Here is an 18516-nt window from a genome sequence, read left to right as displayed (position 1 = left end):
ATTGTTTTGGGAATTCTATAGCGGTCGCCTCTTCCCTTCACTCTGGATAAATAATAAAAACTTTTAGTATGCATAAAATTTAAGAGTCTTGTGCATTTTGTGGCTCAAATACAGTGCCTTCTTAGCTACAGGAAAAATATTGAAGAATCGTACGAGGCACTCTTGCCCAAATAAAGGCAGAATAGTTGTATTTCCAGGCCACCATACATCATGTACAAATAACTGTACCTTTCAACGTAACCTCACATAATTTTTCGTTAAGTTGTGTTTAACCTCATTCTTTTGACGTATTTGCAAGTAAACACATTCGACGCATTCACACAAATTCGACGTGTCTGGCAGCTTTCGTGATGTCTGACGTGTCAAACAGCATTGAACATGACGTTTAGTGAAAGAATTTTCTCATTATTGATAGGAATGAAGTTGCTGAATGGTTGTAATGGGAGTTCTTAATAAGTCACTATTTTATTAAGCAAAATATATAAACACTAAACACTAAAGCATATAAACATTAAAGGAAATGTAAATGCGCAGTTACGCTTGGATCCCACCTTTCAGTTTTATTTAGTTTTAGGTTAAGTTGCAGCTGGTGGTGAAGTGAATTCAATTCCACACTTACCTGGTGCAACAACATTAGTCACATTACAAAAATGAATTCACCTGAATGTAGGCATCCGAAATAACTCTGATCCGCTGTGGTTTTGCATTACCTTCAGTGTTCAGATAACTTTGATTTGAAATGACATGCACGTTTAAAAAAAAATATTATACACAGGAGGTGGTGACATAGTTTTGATTTCTACGAACATTGCTTACATTACAAAATGCTATCGAATAAAAATATAGAGCAAAATGATAAAATGCTGTGCGTTCCCAGCCTGCTTTTTTAGACGTTACCATCGCAAAAAAATCTATTTCTGACATAAAATATTGATTGAAGATTGACCCTAAAGATTTTATTTTGGGGTGAAAATCGAATCATTTCTAATTAACGTAATCTAATCAGTTTTCATTCCCAGAGGCTTCTAAAAATTATATCTGTCAAAATAGCATGGATAGAACAATAAGAAAAGTGTAAACATAAACAACAAATTTGTGTGGCATGTCACGGGATACGGCACTGTCAATACCCTAATGTTTGTACATATTTACGAAGCCATCAAAGGGCCTTCATTTCACTTGCATGAAATGGTACTCTTTTTTTAATATTCTTTTATGCTCTTATTTCTAGTTCATTTCATTATTTTATTTGTTATTGTCTATCAAATCCCAAGATCAAATCGTACGAGGAAACCTTTTCAATGACATCGTTAAAAACAATGCCATAATAAGATAGAAATTGAATAATGTTTGGATATAGTCATTGTCATCGTGTATAGTCATCAACTGTCATAATGTCGACATGATGGGAGACAAAATGAAAAATCAAATTATTTTCTCAATTTACGAATTTGCTCTCTTTGAAGCGAACCACTTGAACATCTAACTGGTACCTCCTTATTTTCCTCTTTGTCTCGTAGCAACTCATTTTGCTATCAGAGTTAAATGACATTAAAAAAGACAAACAAATATAAAACAGTTAACAATGTTTTATTGGATTTTTTTTTGTCAACATAAAAGTAAGGGAATAGATCAATTTCATTTATGATTTTTACAAATTTTTTTCGGCTTCTTGTTATAATGTTGTTTTTAAGTCATTTCGAAATGACACACAACGTTCACATAAAAAACTCTCTAAAATTTAGGTAATGTGTGCTCGAGAGGTAGATGCCGCTTTTCTATGAAAAATTTCCCGCTATCAACAGCATTTCTGGTTTCAATCAATTTTTTCTTGTATATTTTTTCGTCAAGTCAAGTTTAAAGTTTGAAATTTACCAAAGTATATAACATCATCCACAAGTAGTGTGGAACCAAGCTTAGGGTGAATTTACGACAGCGTCAAATGACGCTTACGATTTCCCCTGTTATTAACGAATAAGAACCAGATTTTGCTAGGTTTGCATCTTCTATGGAGGTTCATCGATTGGCATACTCATTTGTGCAAAATGTTGAGTAAAAATTTTCTTCTAATTATTTTATACAAATGAGTAAGCCAACCGATGAAACTCAGTAAAAGATGCAAGCAAGCCTAGCAAAATCTGGCTCTTATTCTTTAAAAACAGGGGAGATATCAACGCTTGAATGTGAATTCCCATACAAAAGTTTGAAATATCGGATTCGACCGCTTTTTTATGCATCGGTTTCTACCATACCACTAAACGCATGGATTCAGCCATATATTGCGCTATGCGTGACGTCATTATTAATTACCAAGAGTTCATAAGCCTACATTAATCTGTCGATGAGTTGGTCGTTTCCGCAATACAATAATAGTACATTAAGGTACCGGTGAATATACCCAGAATTGTGGCATATTCACTGGTAACTGGTACAAATGGATGTATTACCTAGATAAATAATAATTACGTCATATGAATGGAATAATCCACGCGTTTAGTGGCATGGTAGAAAGCGCTGCACAAACAAGCGGTTGAATCCGATATTTTGAATTTTTGTATGGGAATTCACATTCAAACGTTGATATCCCATGTTTTTGAAGAATAAGCGCCAGATTTTGCTAGGTTTGCATCTTTTATGGAGTTTTATCGATTGGCAAACTCATTTGTGTGAAATAGTTAGAAACAAATTTTTACTCAACATTTCACACGAATGAGTATGCCAATCGATAAAACTCCATAAAAGATGCAAAATTTGGCTCTTATTCTTCAAAAACATGGGAGATATCAACGTTTGAATGTGAATTCCCATACAAAAGTTTGAAATATCGGATTCGACCGCTTTTTTATGAAGCGCTTCTACCATACCACTGAACGCGTGGATACTCTGAAAAACAATGTTTAATGTTGGTATATTCTCGCCAATGCAATAATAGTGCATTAAGGTACCGGTGAATATACCGAGAATTAATACTCTTCTGTATATTGCACAAACACGAGTGTACGTGTAATATACAGAAGAGTATTAGTGCGTGGTATATTCACCGGTACCTTATAATGTTTTATTGTATTGCGGAAACGATCAACTTTTCGATATATTAATGTAGGCTATATTTACCTAGATAAATAATAATGACGTCATATCAATGGAATAATTGAGAGAAATAATGTTTGGTATAATACTCCGAAAAACAGTGTTTGATGTCGATATATAGGCAATGCAATAAAAGAATATATGATACCAGAGAATATTGCACGCGTATTTTGTGTAATATACACGTGTGTATAACGCTCACATTATTCTCCAGTATCATAATATATTATTGTTCAGCACATTGGGAGAACAAGAATTACGAAAATAATACTTTTCTTACGTGAAGTGTCAACAGACGAAAAGAGTTTTAAAAAACGTTGCAAAGGTGGGGGGGACTCAAAAATTTTCATTTTATAGCGTGCGCACTATTTGAATGGTCCCTAACTACATCCATGAAAGTTTTAATCAATTTCGTTGACGGAATTACTAAGAGTATCACCGATAGCAGTCAAATGTAAAGTGCGACCCTTGGGTACGGTATAATTTCACGCCTTTACCCCAAATAAGTTTACTGAAGAATAAGTTTATTTAAAAAAAACCTCAAAATTTCCCCAAAGAAATACCTTTTCGTAATAAAGGTGAATTTAACCAGTGCTGTACAAATTACATCAAAGTAAAATTTAGTTGGCATTGACTGTGTGTATAAAAACGACTCTCCCAGCTCTTAATTAGATTCAATGCCAAATGAATTATTACACCTGCCTAGCTGTTTAAATCCCAATTGACAATAAGTTTAAAAATTTCAGGCACGAATTACATTCTTACATTGTACGATGGATCGAATGGAAGTCTATAAGAAAAACCATTACATATTTTACCATCCAAATTAACGTTCCAATCACCAAATCAACAAGTTTGAAACATAAATTAAGTAAAAGAAATATCCGAAAAAGAAATCCCCAACTTACAAATTGGGGAGGCTTTTTCATATTTATTTAGAGCTTCGTATTTCACACTGTCACACAATGGAGAAAAAGAAGAAGAAGGAAAAAAAAACGAAGAAAATGATTAAATGTGAACGACCTGCATTTTGAACTGATTTACTTTTCTTTCATTAAAACTTTCGAGACAGGTCATCGATCACACATTTCCTTTATTCATTCAATTTTTTCTTGCTGTAACAAAAGTGTAATTAAAAATGTGAAGAAAACAAATTAAAGAGTCAAGATAGCCTACATAGGCTATGAATGTTCTTCGTAAACAGGTATCGTTAGGGCGGGCGGATCAATCGGTACAATTAGTAGAGACACTCGTAAATTAATGTGTTTGCTTCTCGGTCTAAAACGGTTATTCACGCTGCGCTCGGATGGAAAACCTTTTGTTCACCTCTAGCCGCCGCCTCTTTTTTGGACGGCTAGACGCCGCCGACGTTTATTTTTCGGCTCTCCATCCTGGTCCCACACTACCCAAGACTAAAAATGTTTGTTTTGGCACTATTCAATGTTTGGGCAATGGTCATTTTAGTGTAACTATGTCTCATCCACCTTACATCTTTCGCAAACCAAAAAATGTATAAAAGGTATACAGAGCGGAAGATAAAAATAAAATTCTACTGATCGTCAAGATTTTGCATTTTTTAGTCAGCTCTCACATATTTCAAAATTTGCAAGAAATGGGGTCCCACCACATATTTCACATGCTAAGTCATAATTTTTTTAAATTTAATATATAGTGTTTGGTATCGTTTGAAAGCTGAGAGTCGTAGCATTGTGATAGGGATAATCTTATGGTGTCTGTGTCGATTTTGCTGTTTGTAGTGTTCGACAAAGTTCGCCGAGGGTGGAAAATTTCAATATTTTAACCGAATTCGAGACCGGAATCATTTTTGAAAATCTAAAAACTTGTTTTCTTTCGTTTTTGAGGCACTCTGAGCCTACCCAACAACTATCACACCTGTATAAAAAAAATAAAAAGTGACGAATAAAATTTGCCATACAAAAAGGGTACCAATTTTTGATGAAAATTTACGATAACTGCTTCAATTGCGGAACATCAAAATACTTTTTGTTTGTAAAAAGTTTGGTAATGGGATGCTAAACGATAATAGTGAAGAAAAAAATATTGCTGTGAACTAATTTAAAAAAATATTTAACTTTAATCTCAAATTTAAAACTTCGTTTTTAAGAAAAGTTGGAAAAACTGCAAGGAAATCGGAAAATTCTGGAAATTTTTTTGTAGATAAAAAAACTTTGATCTTTTAGCTTTCATTTGAGTACCCACTCAATGTTGTACGCTCATTCGTCGCTTCACAATAATTCATACAAGAAGCCTCTGCATTTGAAGTTTGAAGGGCTGAAAGGGGGGGAAGTATGGAGGGGATTTTTGGGCTACCCTTCCAAAACCTCATTTTTTTACATCCCAAACAATATCCAATCACTGGTTTGTCTCTACCCGATCTGTAAATATTTTGGTCCTTATTAACTACACTATTGGGGATTATGACAATTGATAATCGTTCATGCATGGACGCACAGGTTTGCTCTTAACGTTCGTTTGTGTACTTTTCGTCTCTATTTCCTTGACAAACACTAGGGCAATTCCCGACCCGAGTTTAATTTTTTATACTCGAGTATAAAAGTTTAAAGTTTAAGATTTTGACATTATCGTATAAATTTGACCAGTTAACTAATCAGTTTTTCAATTGGACAAATATCTTGCGAGAGATAAGAGTTTGGAAAAACGGAATTTACATATTGATCACCTCACGATTTCAAAGTCTTATCGCTCGCAAGATATTTGTCCAATTGAAAAACTAATTAGTTTACCGGAATGCTGAGATCATTTGCTACTCACTGGCAGTTAGTTTGATCAAAATCCGTCGACTAAAAAGGTAATTATTTTTCAGTCAACAATCATCACATTTATACGATAATGTCAAAATCTTCAACTTTAAACTTTTATACTCGAGTACAAAAAATTAATCTCGGGTCGGGAATACTACAACAAAAACGAGTTAAAAAAAGTTTACTTTTTTTATAATAAAGTGAATCCGCTTCTTACATGTATTAGTAACGCAAAAATGGTACCCATTATTGTCTGAAACACAACATTATCTCTTCATTCGAAATAAAATAAATTAGCGCAAAAGTAACCACTTTTCAGGAGGTGTGTCACATTCCATATTACTGTATATATCAAAGTAATGGTTATTTGTGTACCTGTTTTGGACGATTGATTTTAGGCAATTTCGCGGATTGTAGGCCGAACGAAGTGAGGCTTACAAGCGAAAGTGCCTTAAATCAACCGTCCCAAACAGGTGCACATGTAAGTTTTCATGCAGAGGGCCAGAAACCCGAGAAAATTTTAAAAATTGCCCTCATTTTCGGCCCCGAAGAATGAAAACATAATTTACAAAATTCTTGCGATGTTTCCTGGGATGATTATGTCAGAACAAACACATATTAACCGTAACAACACTTCATCTATGTTGTTGTTGGATCTTTTAAGCCTCCACCACATGAACATTATTAAACTTATGACTTGAAATCAAACGGAATATTTTATATGAAATAATCTTCATAAATATTAATGATTCCCAACTGTCAATGAATCATTTATTATTCCATGAAGTTCCAATTAAAATAAAGCCAGAAAGTAAAAAAAAGACAGAGAATCGATAAGCGAAAAATTAAAATTGGGGAAACCCCGGATCATAAAACGCAACACAAATAGAAAAAGCTTTCGCACATGAATTTCATTTTTTTTGGCTATTAAGCTTGAAATAATAGGAAAATTTTTCACAATTTACTTCATTTATATTTTCCATTTATTTCGCTCCCTCTCTCGCAACTACATCGGCTATCATGCTTTTATTAATTGAATTTATCGATTTCCGACAATATAAAGCAAAGCTTTTTAGAGTTTTGTGTTTTTATTTTTCGAACTGGAATACCCAACAACCCTATGAGATTTGTTTGTGCCGGAAGTAGAGAATAATATTTTTTTTACTCGTTGTTTAAACCTATATAGTAAGGGAAATCTATTTTATGTGCGCAAAAAAAAATAAAACAAAAAATTGAAAAACACTAAAAAAATAATAAAATTTTAAGTAACCCCCTTCCTCCCTATTTAATAAGCAGAGGCGTAGTCGACGTGTGTATTTTCCGGTATACGCCCTGCACTAAGCAGCTAATGCTATCTAAAAAATTGTTGTTTTGCTTGATCAGTAATTCAACATTACACAACGCTGTATTGCTTCAACAATTTTGGTCAAGTCAACCCAATACAACGTTTTGTTCATAACAATAATAAATAGTCGGTAGTTTTGGTAGCAAATGGCAATGGATCGTACGAAATGGAAAGAAGTTGGAGAGGCCTATATCCAGCAGTGGATAGAAACAGGCTGAAAAAGAAGAAGAAGAAGAGTTTTGGTAGTTGGTGTAGTATCGTAGTACACTACGATGATTGTTATGTCAATAAATACAGTACTACTGTATAGACGTGTTTTATTATGTATTCCAACCGATATTACAAAATCAACTTCTTCTTCTTCTTCTTTTTCAGCCTGTTTCTATCCACTGCTGGATGTAGGCCTCTCCAACTTCTTTCCATTTCGTACGATCCATTGCCATTTGCTGCCAGTTTGTACCTGCAATATTCTTAATTCCGTTTGTCCATCTCTCTGGTGGTCTACCTATAGCTCGTCTTTTATATGGTCGCCAGTTCATGATCTTTTTGGTCCAACGTTCGTCTGTCCTTCTTGCAATATGTCCCGCCCAGCTCCATTTCAGAGATGCTATTCTTTCCATGACATCAACGACCCTGGTTTGTTGTCGAATCCATTGATTCGTCATTCTGTCTCTGAGTGTTATTCCAAGCATACTCCGTTCCATGGCTCTTTGTGTCACTCTCAATTTGTCTTCGGATGCTTTCGTTAAAGTTAACGTTTCCGCTCCATAAGTGAGCACTGGAAGGACACAAGTGTCGAAAACTTTGCGTTTCAGACTATTATTCATTTTGCTTTTGAAAATTAGTCTGAGTTTTCCAAACGCTGCCCATGCGAGACCAATCCTACGTCTTATTTCTGCAGTTTGGTTGTCCAGACCTAATTTCAGTTTATGTCCTAGATATACATAGCTGTCGACTCGTTCAATGACAGTGTCACCAATTTTGATCTCTCTATCGTCCCCGATGTTGGTCATGACTTTTGTTTTCGATAAGTTCATCTTGAGGCCAACTTTGCTTGCCTCTTCACTTAACTGTTGTAGCATAAGCTGAGCCTGACCTAGATTCGCTGCTAGCGGTACAATGTCATCAGCGAAGCGGAGATTGCTCAGGTACTCTCCATTTATCTTTATTCCCATTTTACTCCAGTTTAACTTCCTAAAAACACTCTGCAGAATCGCCGTGAATAATTTCGGTGAAATAGTGTCACCCTGCCTTACACCTCGGCCGATTCTGAATTTCTCCGTGCTCTTATGAAGTTTTATACATGAAGTAGCATTTTTGTACACATATCGAATTGTGTTGGAGTACCTTGAGTCTACTCTACATTCGTCTAATGCGTCCAATATCGACCATGTTTCCACTGAATCGAAAGCTTTTTCGAAGTCTATGAATAGCAAGACTATGTCGATGTTGTATTCACGACACTTCTCAATAAGCGTTCTCATCACCTGCAAATGGTCGTTTGTGCTGAAACCAGATCTGAAAGCAGCTTGTTCAACAGGTTGGTAGAAGTCGAACTTGTTAGTGTTCCTCTTCGTAATGATTTTCATAAACAACTTGTAGAGTGTTGACAATAGGCTTATGGGCCGGTAATTTTCCAGCTTTGTTATGTCTCCTTTTTTATGCAGCAATGTAATTACCGCATTTTCCCATGCTTCTGGTACAAAATCAACACCAGGTAAATAATAATTATTGGTTATCTGATAACCGATAGCTCAGAGTTGACACTGCAATTCGAAAGTTTAGTAGTTGGTAGCTGTCTACCAAACGTAATTTCGGCAAAGATGTTTACTATTCGTCGAATAGTATTCGAGATTTACGCACCGACTGACGTAATTATTATAGAGGCTTGCCTATTTAAAGCTTGAATTTTTGGTAGTTGACTACCAAAGTGGTAGTTGACTACCAAAGTGGTAGTTGACTACCAAAGTGGTAGTTGACTACCAAAGTGGTAGTTGACTACCAAAGTGGTAGTTGACTACCAAAGTGGTAGTTGACTACCAAAGTGGTAGTTGACTACCAAAGTGGTAGTTGACTACCAAAGTGGTAGTTGACTACCAAAGTGGTAGTTGACTACCAAAGTGGTAGTTGACTACCAAAGTGGTAGTTGACTACCAAAGTGGTAGTTGACTACCAAAGTGGTAGGAAGTTGGTGGAGATGTTTACTGTTCAACAGCTGGATATCGACTGATGAAACTATTTTTCCTGTTTGCTTATTTATAACTCACGTATTTGGTAGTTGGCAGCTCCAGAAAAAAATTGAGAAAGAGAAATAAGACCTCACTTCTTGTCTTGTCTTAAGTTTCGCTTGATGTTGATTTAAACCTGGTGAAAAGTATTATTATTATTATTTTGATCGAAACATATTCTAAATTCTTCGTCTGTTTTTGTAAATCTCTGTAATTTACCAAGATGAATGACTTTATCTCATTGATTTATCACGATTTATAACTGACTAACGATGTTTGACCTAACTAATCAATGTTTAATCACCGATTAACCACTGTTAAATCAAAAAGAGTGAGAAAATCCTCTGGTCACGTGCTATACGATGGCATTTCATTTGACTAACATCTGTCGAATAAAAAATTAATTATTTGTCTGTCGATATAGGCTTTGTTGCAGCGATATCTTTCATTCATTGATTTGAGTTGATATAGAACAGATGAAAGTAAATTGATGTCGTAATCCCTCTCCCGTGAGATTAACTTCACTCCACAAAATTAGGCGGTAGCTCAATAATTTCAATTTTGAATACCTAGTTGAGGTTAGGATTCTCCGTGAGTAACGGTGTACGGTGTAATTGTCAGTGTTTGAGTTTTTCAGTTACTTGGACTTGATCTGTAGGCATAGTTTATCAACTTAATAATACACCTTTCGTAGTCATACACCTAGACTAATAATCTGCAATATATTTCTGGAGAAATGGCAACAGATGGCGCTGTTAAACGTCATTCGACATATTCATTCTACCTGTAGGGTCAGCGCAACACCATTTCTCCGAATATTTCTCGTTGCACAACTGCTGAGCTTTGAGTGCGTCTGATTTTCGACAAAGAGTTATTGAAGGAAGATCTGCATTTTGAAACATTTGTTTCTATCCAACGAATCCATCAATAATATTTTAAAGGAAATTTTTAGGCTGAAAGCGCTTACCGAGGCGTTTTTCCTTGGTACTTTTTGTACAGCTACGGTTCTGGCAATAACATAAAGTAAATCAGAACAGAACTTCGTACATATGCGTCCCAATGGTACTGCTCTGAACACACACCAGCATCGGTATGTGTGTGTATATTTATGTTTCCATATTCTTTGGGTTTCTACAATTTATCGAAGGTGCTGCTGGTTTACTTATATTTTATTTTATTTTATTTATTTATATATAATACGCTTAGCACCATATCGTACACGTCGCTGGATATTCTGGTCTGGTGTATATGTTATTATATACATGCTACATAAAACGAAAGTGTAATCAACTATCTGGTGATTTATAGATAAATCGCGATAAGCTGTACAAATAGCTTTGAAATATCTTTAAGGTACATTAATCCGGTTGTGTTTGGTCTTTTTAAATGGGAAAAAAATGTGAGTAATTGAGCCGAGTGTACGCCTTTTCTATTGAGAAATACAATTTTCGTATTTTCAACTTCACGGTAGACCTTCAAACCATCTTCATTTGGATCCAATGCCTTCATTTTGACTTCAATTTGGTTGTTTTACGATGTGCGACTCTATGGTTACCCTCCTTAGGGCGGCCCTTGTAACACTAGCTACACATAGCCACGCGAAGGAGACCTAACTTAAATTTTTTCACGTTTGACAGTACAACAAAAGAAAAGTTTGAATTAGGTCTGCTTCGCGTCGCTATGCGTACCTAAAGTAACTCTCAAAAACAAAAGTCTGACAATTTTACACCAATCTCAATCCGCGATTCTCTGAAGGACGATATAATCCGTGATTAAAATCTGTCAAACAAAATTTAGTTATTTTCATCCTTGCTTGAATAACCTTATTTTTAACACTCAAATGCAGTGTTTTGTTGACGCTCTCTTCGATGACAGATCAGGTAAGAAAAAAATGGGGTGAGCAAGAGCTTTTTTTTCATTTTACTGCTTTGGTTTTGAAAAATTGTGAAACAATCTTTGATTGTTTGGTTCAAAGATCAAAGATTCTGACTATGCAAAGTGACGTTTTAAACGTCAAATCAAAAAAATCTTTGAATAAGTCACAAAATAGTTGACTTTTCTTATATAGTCATCCCTGAAATGATTTAACTGATAATAAAAGGACTATGGACTATCTGTCATTATTTTACTGCTACCGAAAAAAGTTGCAGCAGACCCATACATTTTCTGTCTAAATTTCATTCACAGCTGACGGTATACTTATCGAGAATCGAGAAAAATAAACGATTATGTGACTGATTCGCAAATATTCTTTTTCGTTTGACGTCTAAAACGTCACTTTGACAGATGGAGTAGACCCACTTTAGATCCCAAGTGGCACAAATCGTGTGTTTGTTTCGTGGATGAAAACGGTTATTCGGGCCACGTACGGATGAAAAATTATGTGTTCACCTCTGGTAGAAATAGGAAATTCCAGATCGAGCGAATATTTCTCTTTTCCCCTTAGCAAACAAATAACCATTTTTCGTTGACAGTTGGAATACTACTTATACTCGATAGCCGCAATATACTCGATGTACTCAGAATATATGCGATATATTCGAGCCTTTTTCGAATCAAAGGAACAGCCTTATAAAATGTCCGTCTTTCGTGGATAAAATATTCGTGTTCACGTCTCCTTAACCCTTTCTTAAATATGTGCATTTTAAATTGATTTATTATTATAGTCAAAGTGTTCCTATACAAACGCTGATATAAAGTCTCATAAAACATCTGCTTATAGTACTTGAGCAATTAGCAGCTGTTATTACGAAGAAAGTAGTTACAAGTAAGAACAAAATGTAGGATTATGCATCTGAAACATCTTCAGAAATAATTTATTTTTCGTTTTTATACTTTCATCAGACACAATGTGCCAGTCGTAGCCTGATGGAGATTCATATCGTATTCTTTGTGTTCATCGGATATAATTAATACAATAATGTAAGGGAAACGGATTTGGGTACAATTTCATAATCTTATCTTACCCCACAAAATTCGTCGCAGTCTGATAGAGGATGGGAGAATTGACATACCCAAGAATACAGTCTTATGCGTTACTAAGACCTAATTCCGAAAATAAAGAGGAAAAGTTATTGGTTTACCCAGGGGAGAAATAGGAAATTCCAACTCAAGCGAATTGCTGCTAGAGAGAATTTTCGCTCTTTTGGAATTGCCTATTTTCTCCCCAAGGTGAACACATACTTTTTACAACGCAGACGAAAAAATATTTATTTTCTTCTCTCCATTGAAGATTCGGTAGCCTTTGTTATGAAAAATGTTGTGTTCACCGATAGAGAAATATGTTTTCCCCTCGGTGAACAAATAACTATTTCATTTCATTTCAAACACATCAATTTTTTCATCATTTTTCAAAACCAGAACAAAGCGACAGTTGCAAAAACAATTTACATGCTTTTGGTTTCCCTGGGGTCGAAAGTGGCTTATTATACACCTAGGGAAAACAAAAAAATTGGTTTATTGGTTTCTGGTATCAAATGCGGTGAGAATCGTCTTATTGACGCTACCTCTGATGACAGTACAGTTGAGAAATTTTTTATTTTCTCACCTCATGTCTATCACATGTGGTGAACAAGTGTTTGTTTCTCTTTGCAACTGTTACTTTTGGTTTCGAAAAATGGTGTAAGAAGTTGACGTGTTCGTTTTGTGGACCGCCGTACACGGATGAAAAATGTGTTCACCTCGGGGAGAAATATCAAATTCCAACTCGAGCGGCTCTTGCTTCGCTCTGGTTGCAAGCTTCACTGTATTTTCTACTTGGTAAACAGAAAGCTATTGCCAAATAGATGTAAACACAATAATTAATGACGCGTAATATACATTTTGTTGATTAATTCACGCGTACACTTCTGTAAGAAAGGTTGATTCGAATATATGTAGCTTATGAAGATTTAAGAAAACTTTCATGATTTAACATGTTTGAAGAAAAGCTTAGAATTTAAAATTTATTTTGCATTCATTCCAATTGTCTCTTTGCTTTTATATAACCACTCAGTTCAAACTTTTTGTTCGGAATAAATTAACTAAATGCGGACCACCCGCATATTATGTTAGAATCACTTCAACAGACTGAATGTGATTATGTGTGTACACTGTACATAGATGCTGTTTCCAACAAACAACTGTATTCTATGCTTAGCAATTTTCCACATATTGTTGTAACCACCCCTCATAACAAACAGCTGTGTTTCGCTCATTCAATTCACATTTTGAAACATTTATACATTTTTCCAGCATGAAAATTTATTTTATATATAAAGACGTTTGGGTAAACATCAAAAACTAACTTTTCTATTTGCTTTACCGGAGTATTTTGCGTTTATGTGAGGGAAAGAAAGAAATGTAAAAAAAAGTTTTTTTTTCGCAAAACTTAATTTTCCATTCAGAGTTTATTTAAAATATTCAAAATCCAACTATTATTTAAGTTTACAATTAGTTTTTCGCTCGTTGCTTTACTTCGTTTTGCTGAATAAATTTCAGGATTGTTACACGTTATGTGTGGTGCTTACAATTTTTTATTATTAAAAAATATTGAAGCACCCAGCGGACGTTCACAACACAGTTAAAAAAAGATGAAGAGAAATATAAACGAAAACGGGACATTTGTTTATCGTCCAATTTCAATTTAAAAAAAGAAGAAGAAGAAACGAAACACAGGCTTCAGGCGACCCATGCGAAATGGGAGCTCTAAGAACTTTATTATTACCGTCGTTTATTCTATAGTTTGTTATCCCCGTACGAAGTACAAAGAGGCTAACAGGATTCGAAGTGACTATTTGCAGGCGCCTGCAAATAGCCATTTTGTTATGAAGATGCTATTTGCAGGCGCCTTCGAATAGCATTTTCCCCTTTTACAGAGGCTATTCGCAGGCGCCTGCAAATAGCAGCTTTATGATAGTTTAGCTATTTGCAGGCGAAGTTGCTTGTAAATAGCAACTACGTATAGGATTACGATGCCGTGTGTAATTCGAAGCAGACGGTAATAAAAATTTTGTCTGTCTGTCACGTCGATATCTTGAGTAAATCAAATCCGATTTCAACATTTTTTTTCCTGAAAGGTAGTTGAAATAGTGAGGCTAAGTTCGAAGATGGGCGATTTTGGGTCAACGCCTCTTGAGCTAGGCAGTGCTTTAACGTTTTCCGAAGATTTCTCTGGCCATTTTAAGGCTACACTTGTAAGTGATACGTCAAATAAACGAATTTACAATTCCGATCGACAAAAAAAAAGTTTATGAAAATTGGATGACCGACTCGTGAGTTAGACCCCTTGGTGTGAACTAGGTACAGGGCGGCAAGCCGTTTTTGCTTGTAGGCTGGCCAAATTTGAACGGATTTAGATGGGTTTTTATTAGATAGGTATTGACTGTAACCAACCGGGGAAAAAAGTTTATGAAATTCGGTTCACCGGAGCGTGAGCTAGGTCTCTTGGAGTAAGCTTATATGTTAATATCTCAAGTAAACTTTGACCGAATTTCATGATTTTTTTGCTTGAAAGGTACTAACGAATGTAAAACAGCCGTTCTACTTTCCATCTCCTAACAAAATGGCAGTCAGCCGCCATTTTGGATTTTTGTAAAAACGATATAAATCGGTGAAAATGATAATTATAAAGTCACTCATCAGTGGGAAGTGATTGGTTATGTGTGTGGGGTGTTTCAATAATCCCAAATATGGATATTGTAGCGTGACATCATATTCAAATACATCCGCGCAAAGTTTTACATCGAAACGTTGCACAGAGATGGCACACCCAGTGACAGCGAAGCATCCAGAACTTCAGGACAATGACAGATGTCGGCCATACTGGATTTTCGCCTATAAAAGCAGTGTTACTGCAGCAGTACAGGCCATCTTGTTTAGGCAGCTGTACTATATGCATCTTACAATTAGTTCATACATAGCTCTGAATAAAGAATAATTTGTGGATAGGAACTAGAGGTGTTTTACTGGAAAAGTCGAATCTGTTGTATATGAGAGTGAACACGTCTAACATTTAGTCTGTTCCTTCATATCGACCTGTATTCGGCCAACGATACGTTATCATCATCGTTGCCTCCTCTACAATATCTATTTATAAATATATTGAGCTATATAACGGTGTAGATAGTTATTTTCAAAGTATATAAACACTGAAGGTAATGCAAATCCGCAGTTACACACGGATCCAAACTTTCAGGTGAATTTTAGCTCCGTCATGTTACACACGTATTCAATTCGTTTGCGTCAAGTTGCATCTAGTGGTGAATCTGGAACGATTTAGCGGCGTTATGTTGCACACATATAAAATTCGTTTGCGTCAAGTTGTATTTAGTGGTGAATTGGAAGTATTTAGGGGCCGTAATGTTGCACAAGTCTAAGTTAGACAACATACGAAAATGAATTCACCTGAAAGTTTGGATCCGTAATTTCTCTGATCCGTTGAGGGTCTGCATTACCTTCAGTGTTTATATACTTTGGTTATTTTGAGCTATATACAAGTATATTTATCAGTAAATTGTTTATTTATAGGTATTATAGGTTAATTGTTGAAAAAATTTAAGTTTGGGTCCTAGGACTGAGAAAATTTTAGGACAATTCGAAATTTGTGTTACATTTAAAGGAACGTCGTAGGGGGCTTCGTAATTGCGCTATTTTTAAGACGTACACATTTCATAAGAATTTTACTTTGCCGACGGTTACGAGCGCAGCAGGCTTACGGTAAGAGTAGGGCGACGGACGAACTAGGGTCACGTACGCAATAGATGTACGGGTTCGTACGGGTCTCAGTCGCAGCAAACGCTCCGACTGTTCTGACGGCTCGTTGTTTAATAAGGCACTATGCCATGCCGTGTTAAACCACCGTATATCAATGTTTGCCAGCCTTGAAGAGGTTTTAGAAACCTCTGAGCTTCTTTTGGTTTCCATTGAAAAAGTGGAATACAAAAGAAACATAAAGCTCTTTCGAAGACACAAATGCGATACGGCTTTATACGATAGCTATTGAAACATTTTGAAATCTTAAAGACACCAATGAACTGGGAATTCCAAAATTTAACCCAACTTGACCTAATTTTTTTTCGAACAGGTAACAAAATATGAAGTGAAGGAAATTTGGAAATGAAAGGGAAAATGACATTGAATTAAAATAAGAGGTCGTTCAGAATAGGGAAATTCCACGCTTCGCACTGGCCGCAAACATCGCTCTGAATTTCCTATTTTCTCCCAAAGCCGCAATGCCGCCTATTCCATATGGGCACAATGGGCAAATGCCCGTGGCGCCCAATTAAGCTTGGCGCCCGATTCGAGTTTTCATAGTTTTTATGCTATGGTAACGCAATCAAATTCGAAAACAGAAATGTTAATTATCGATATTTGTTTTAATTAAGTTTTTCAGTTATAGTCTTAGTTTTAAGTTAAGTCAAGTATCAGTAAGGTGTAAGGCAGGGTGACACTATTTCACCGAAATTATTCACGGCGATTCTGCAGTGTGTTTTTAGGAAGTTAAACTGGAGTAAAATGGGAATAAAGATAAATGGAGAGTACCTGAGCAATCTCCGCTTCGCTGATGACATTGTACCGATAGCAGCGAATATAGGTCAGGCTCAGCTTATGCTACAACAGTTAAGTGAAGAGGCAATCAAAGTTGGCCTCAAGATGAACTTATCGAAAACAAAAGTCATGACCAACATCAGGGACGATAGAGAAATCAAAATTGGTGACACTGTCATTGAACGAGTCGACAGCTATGTATATCTAGGACATAAACTGAAGTTAGGTCTGGACAACCAGACTGCAGAAATAAGACGTAGGATTGGTCTTGCATGGGCAGCGTTCGGAAAACTCAGACTAATTTTCAAAAGCAAAATGAATAATTGTCTGAAACGCAAAGTTTTCGACACTTGTGTCCTTCCAGTGCTCACTTATGGAGCGGAAACGTTAACTTTAACGAAAGCATCCGAAGATAAATTGAGAGTGACACAAAGAGCCATGGAACGGAGTATGCTTGGAATAACACTCAGAGACAGAATGACGAATCAATGGATTCAACAACAAACCAGGGTCGTTGATGTCATGGAAAGAATAGCATCTCTGAAATGGAGCTGGGCGGGACATATTGCAAGAAGGACAGACGAACGTTGGACCAAAAAGATCATGAACTGGCGACCATATAAAAGACGAGCTATAGGTAGACCACCAGAGAGATGGACAAACGGAATTAAGAATATTGCAGGTACAAACTGGCAGCAAATGGCAATGGATCGTACGAAATGGAAAGAAGTTGGAGAGGCCTACATCCAGCAGTGGATAGAAACAGGCTGAAAAAGAAGAAGAAGAAGAAGTATCAGTAAAGGTTTTTGTTAAGGTTTTCGCCTTCTCGCTCGCCCATCGCCATGTAAATAACTAACACGCTAACACTAAATTAAGTTGAAAAGCCGTTCTTAGGCTAAACTCTTGCTATAGTCGAAATGTTATTATTATAGACTTATTTGTATTTTGTAGAATAAAAAAGTTCGTTCAGTATCGATATTTGTTACAAACACTCACTTTATGTACTGTGAAACCCACAAGATTAACTTCAAGGATGAAATATTAATAATCGATCGTTTCAAACATGTTTCTTAGAATTAACATTCTAAATGTTTTGAGTACCGGGGCAACTTAGTCAGCCAAAATCAATATATTCGTAACTGTGTGAAATGTGCAAGAGATTTCTATATGAAGTCGAGGTCGAATTACGATAGTATTCGTCATATGATTAAGACGTCGAATTGGATATATAATTTGGAACACCTCTCCTCTTAAGAAGTTTTTCTGAAATTCACCCAATAAGAGCGAATTCGGCAATTAGAGGAGTTAAAGGGATTATAAAGTATTATTGTTTTGCCACCATTCTGGCCAGGGAGTGACCGCTTTACTTGTAAAATCCCATACGACTAGATATAACGAAAGTTGCCTCAAAACTTCTTACAACTATATTTGATATAACTATAGATGTCCCAAAACTTGAAGATTTCAAAAAATTCGATACGAATACGAAGCATAAACTTTTCTCAACGCTATTAGTGCTAAGAAACACGTTGGTGCAACCGTC

General features: G+C 35.8%; 1 protein-coding gene across 3 annotated transcripts in view; it reads left to right on the top strand.

The window, feature by feature from the left end:
- LOC119083016 (protein eva-1 homolog C-like) overlaps positions 1-18516 on the top strand; it is a 316459-nt gene that overhangs the window by 32331 nt on the left and 265612 nt on the right. The window lies entirely within an intron of this gene.

This window comes from Bradysia coprophila, unplaced genomic scaffold (assembly GCF_014529535.1).
Source record: "Bradysia coprophila strain Holo2 unplaced genomic scaffold, BU_Bcop_v1 contig_538, whole genome shotgun sequence".
NCBI classification, from domain to species: Eukaryota; Metazoa; Arthropoda; class Insecta; order Diptera; family Sciaridae; genus Bradysia; species Bradysia coprophila.
Note: the sequence above shows the minus strand (reverse complement) of the source record. Positions and strands in the feature narration are given on the sequence as shown.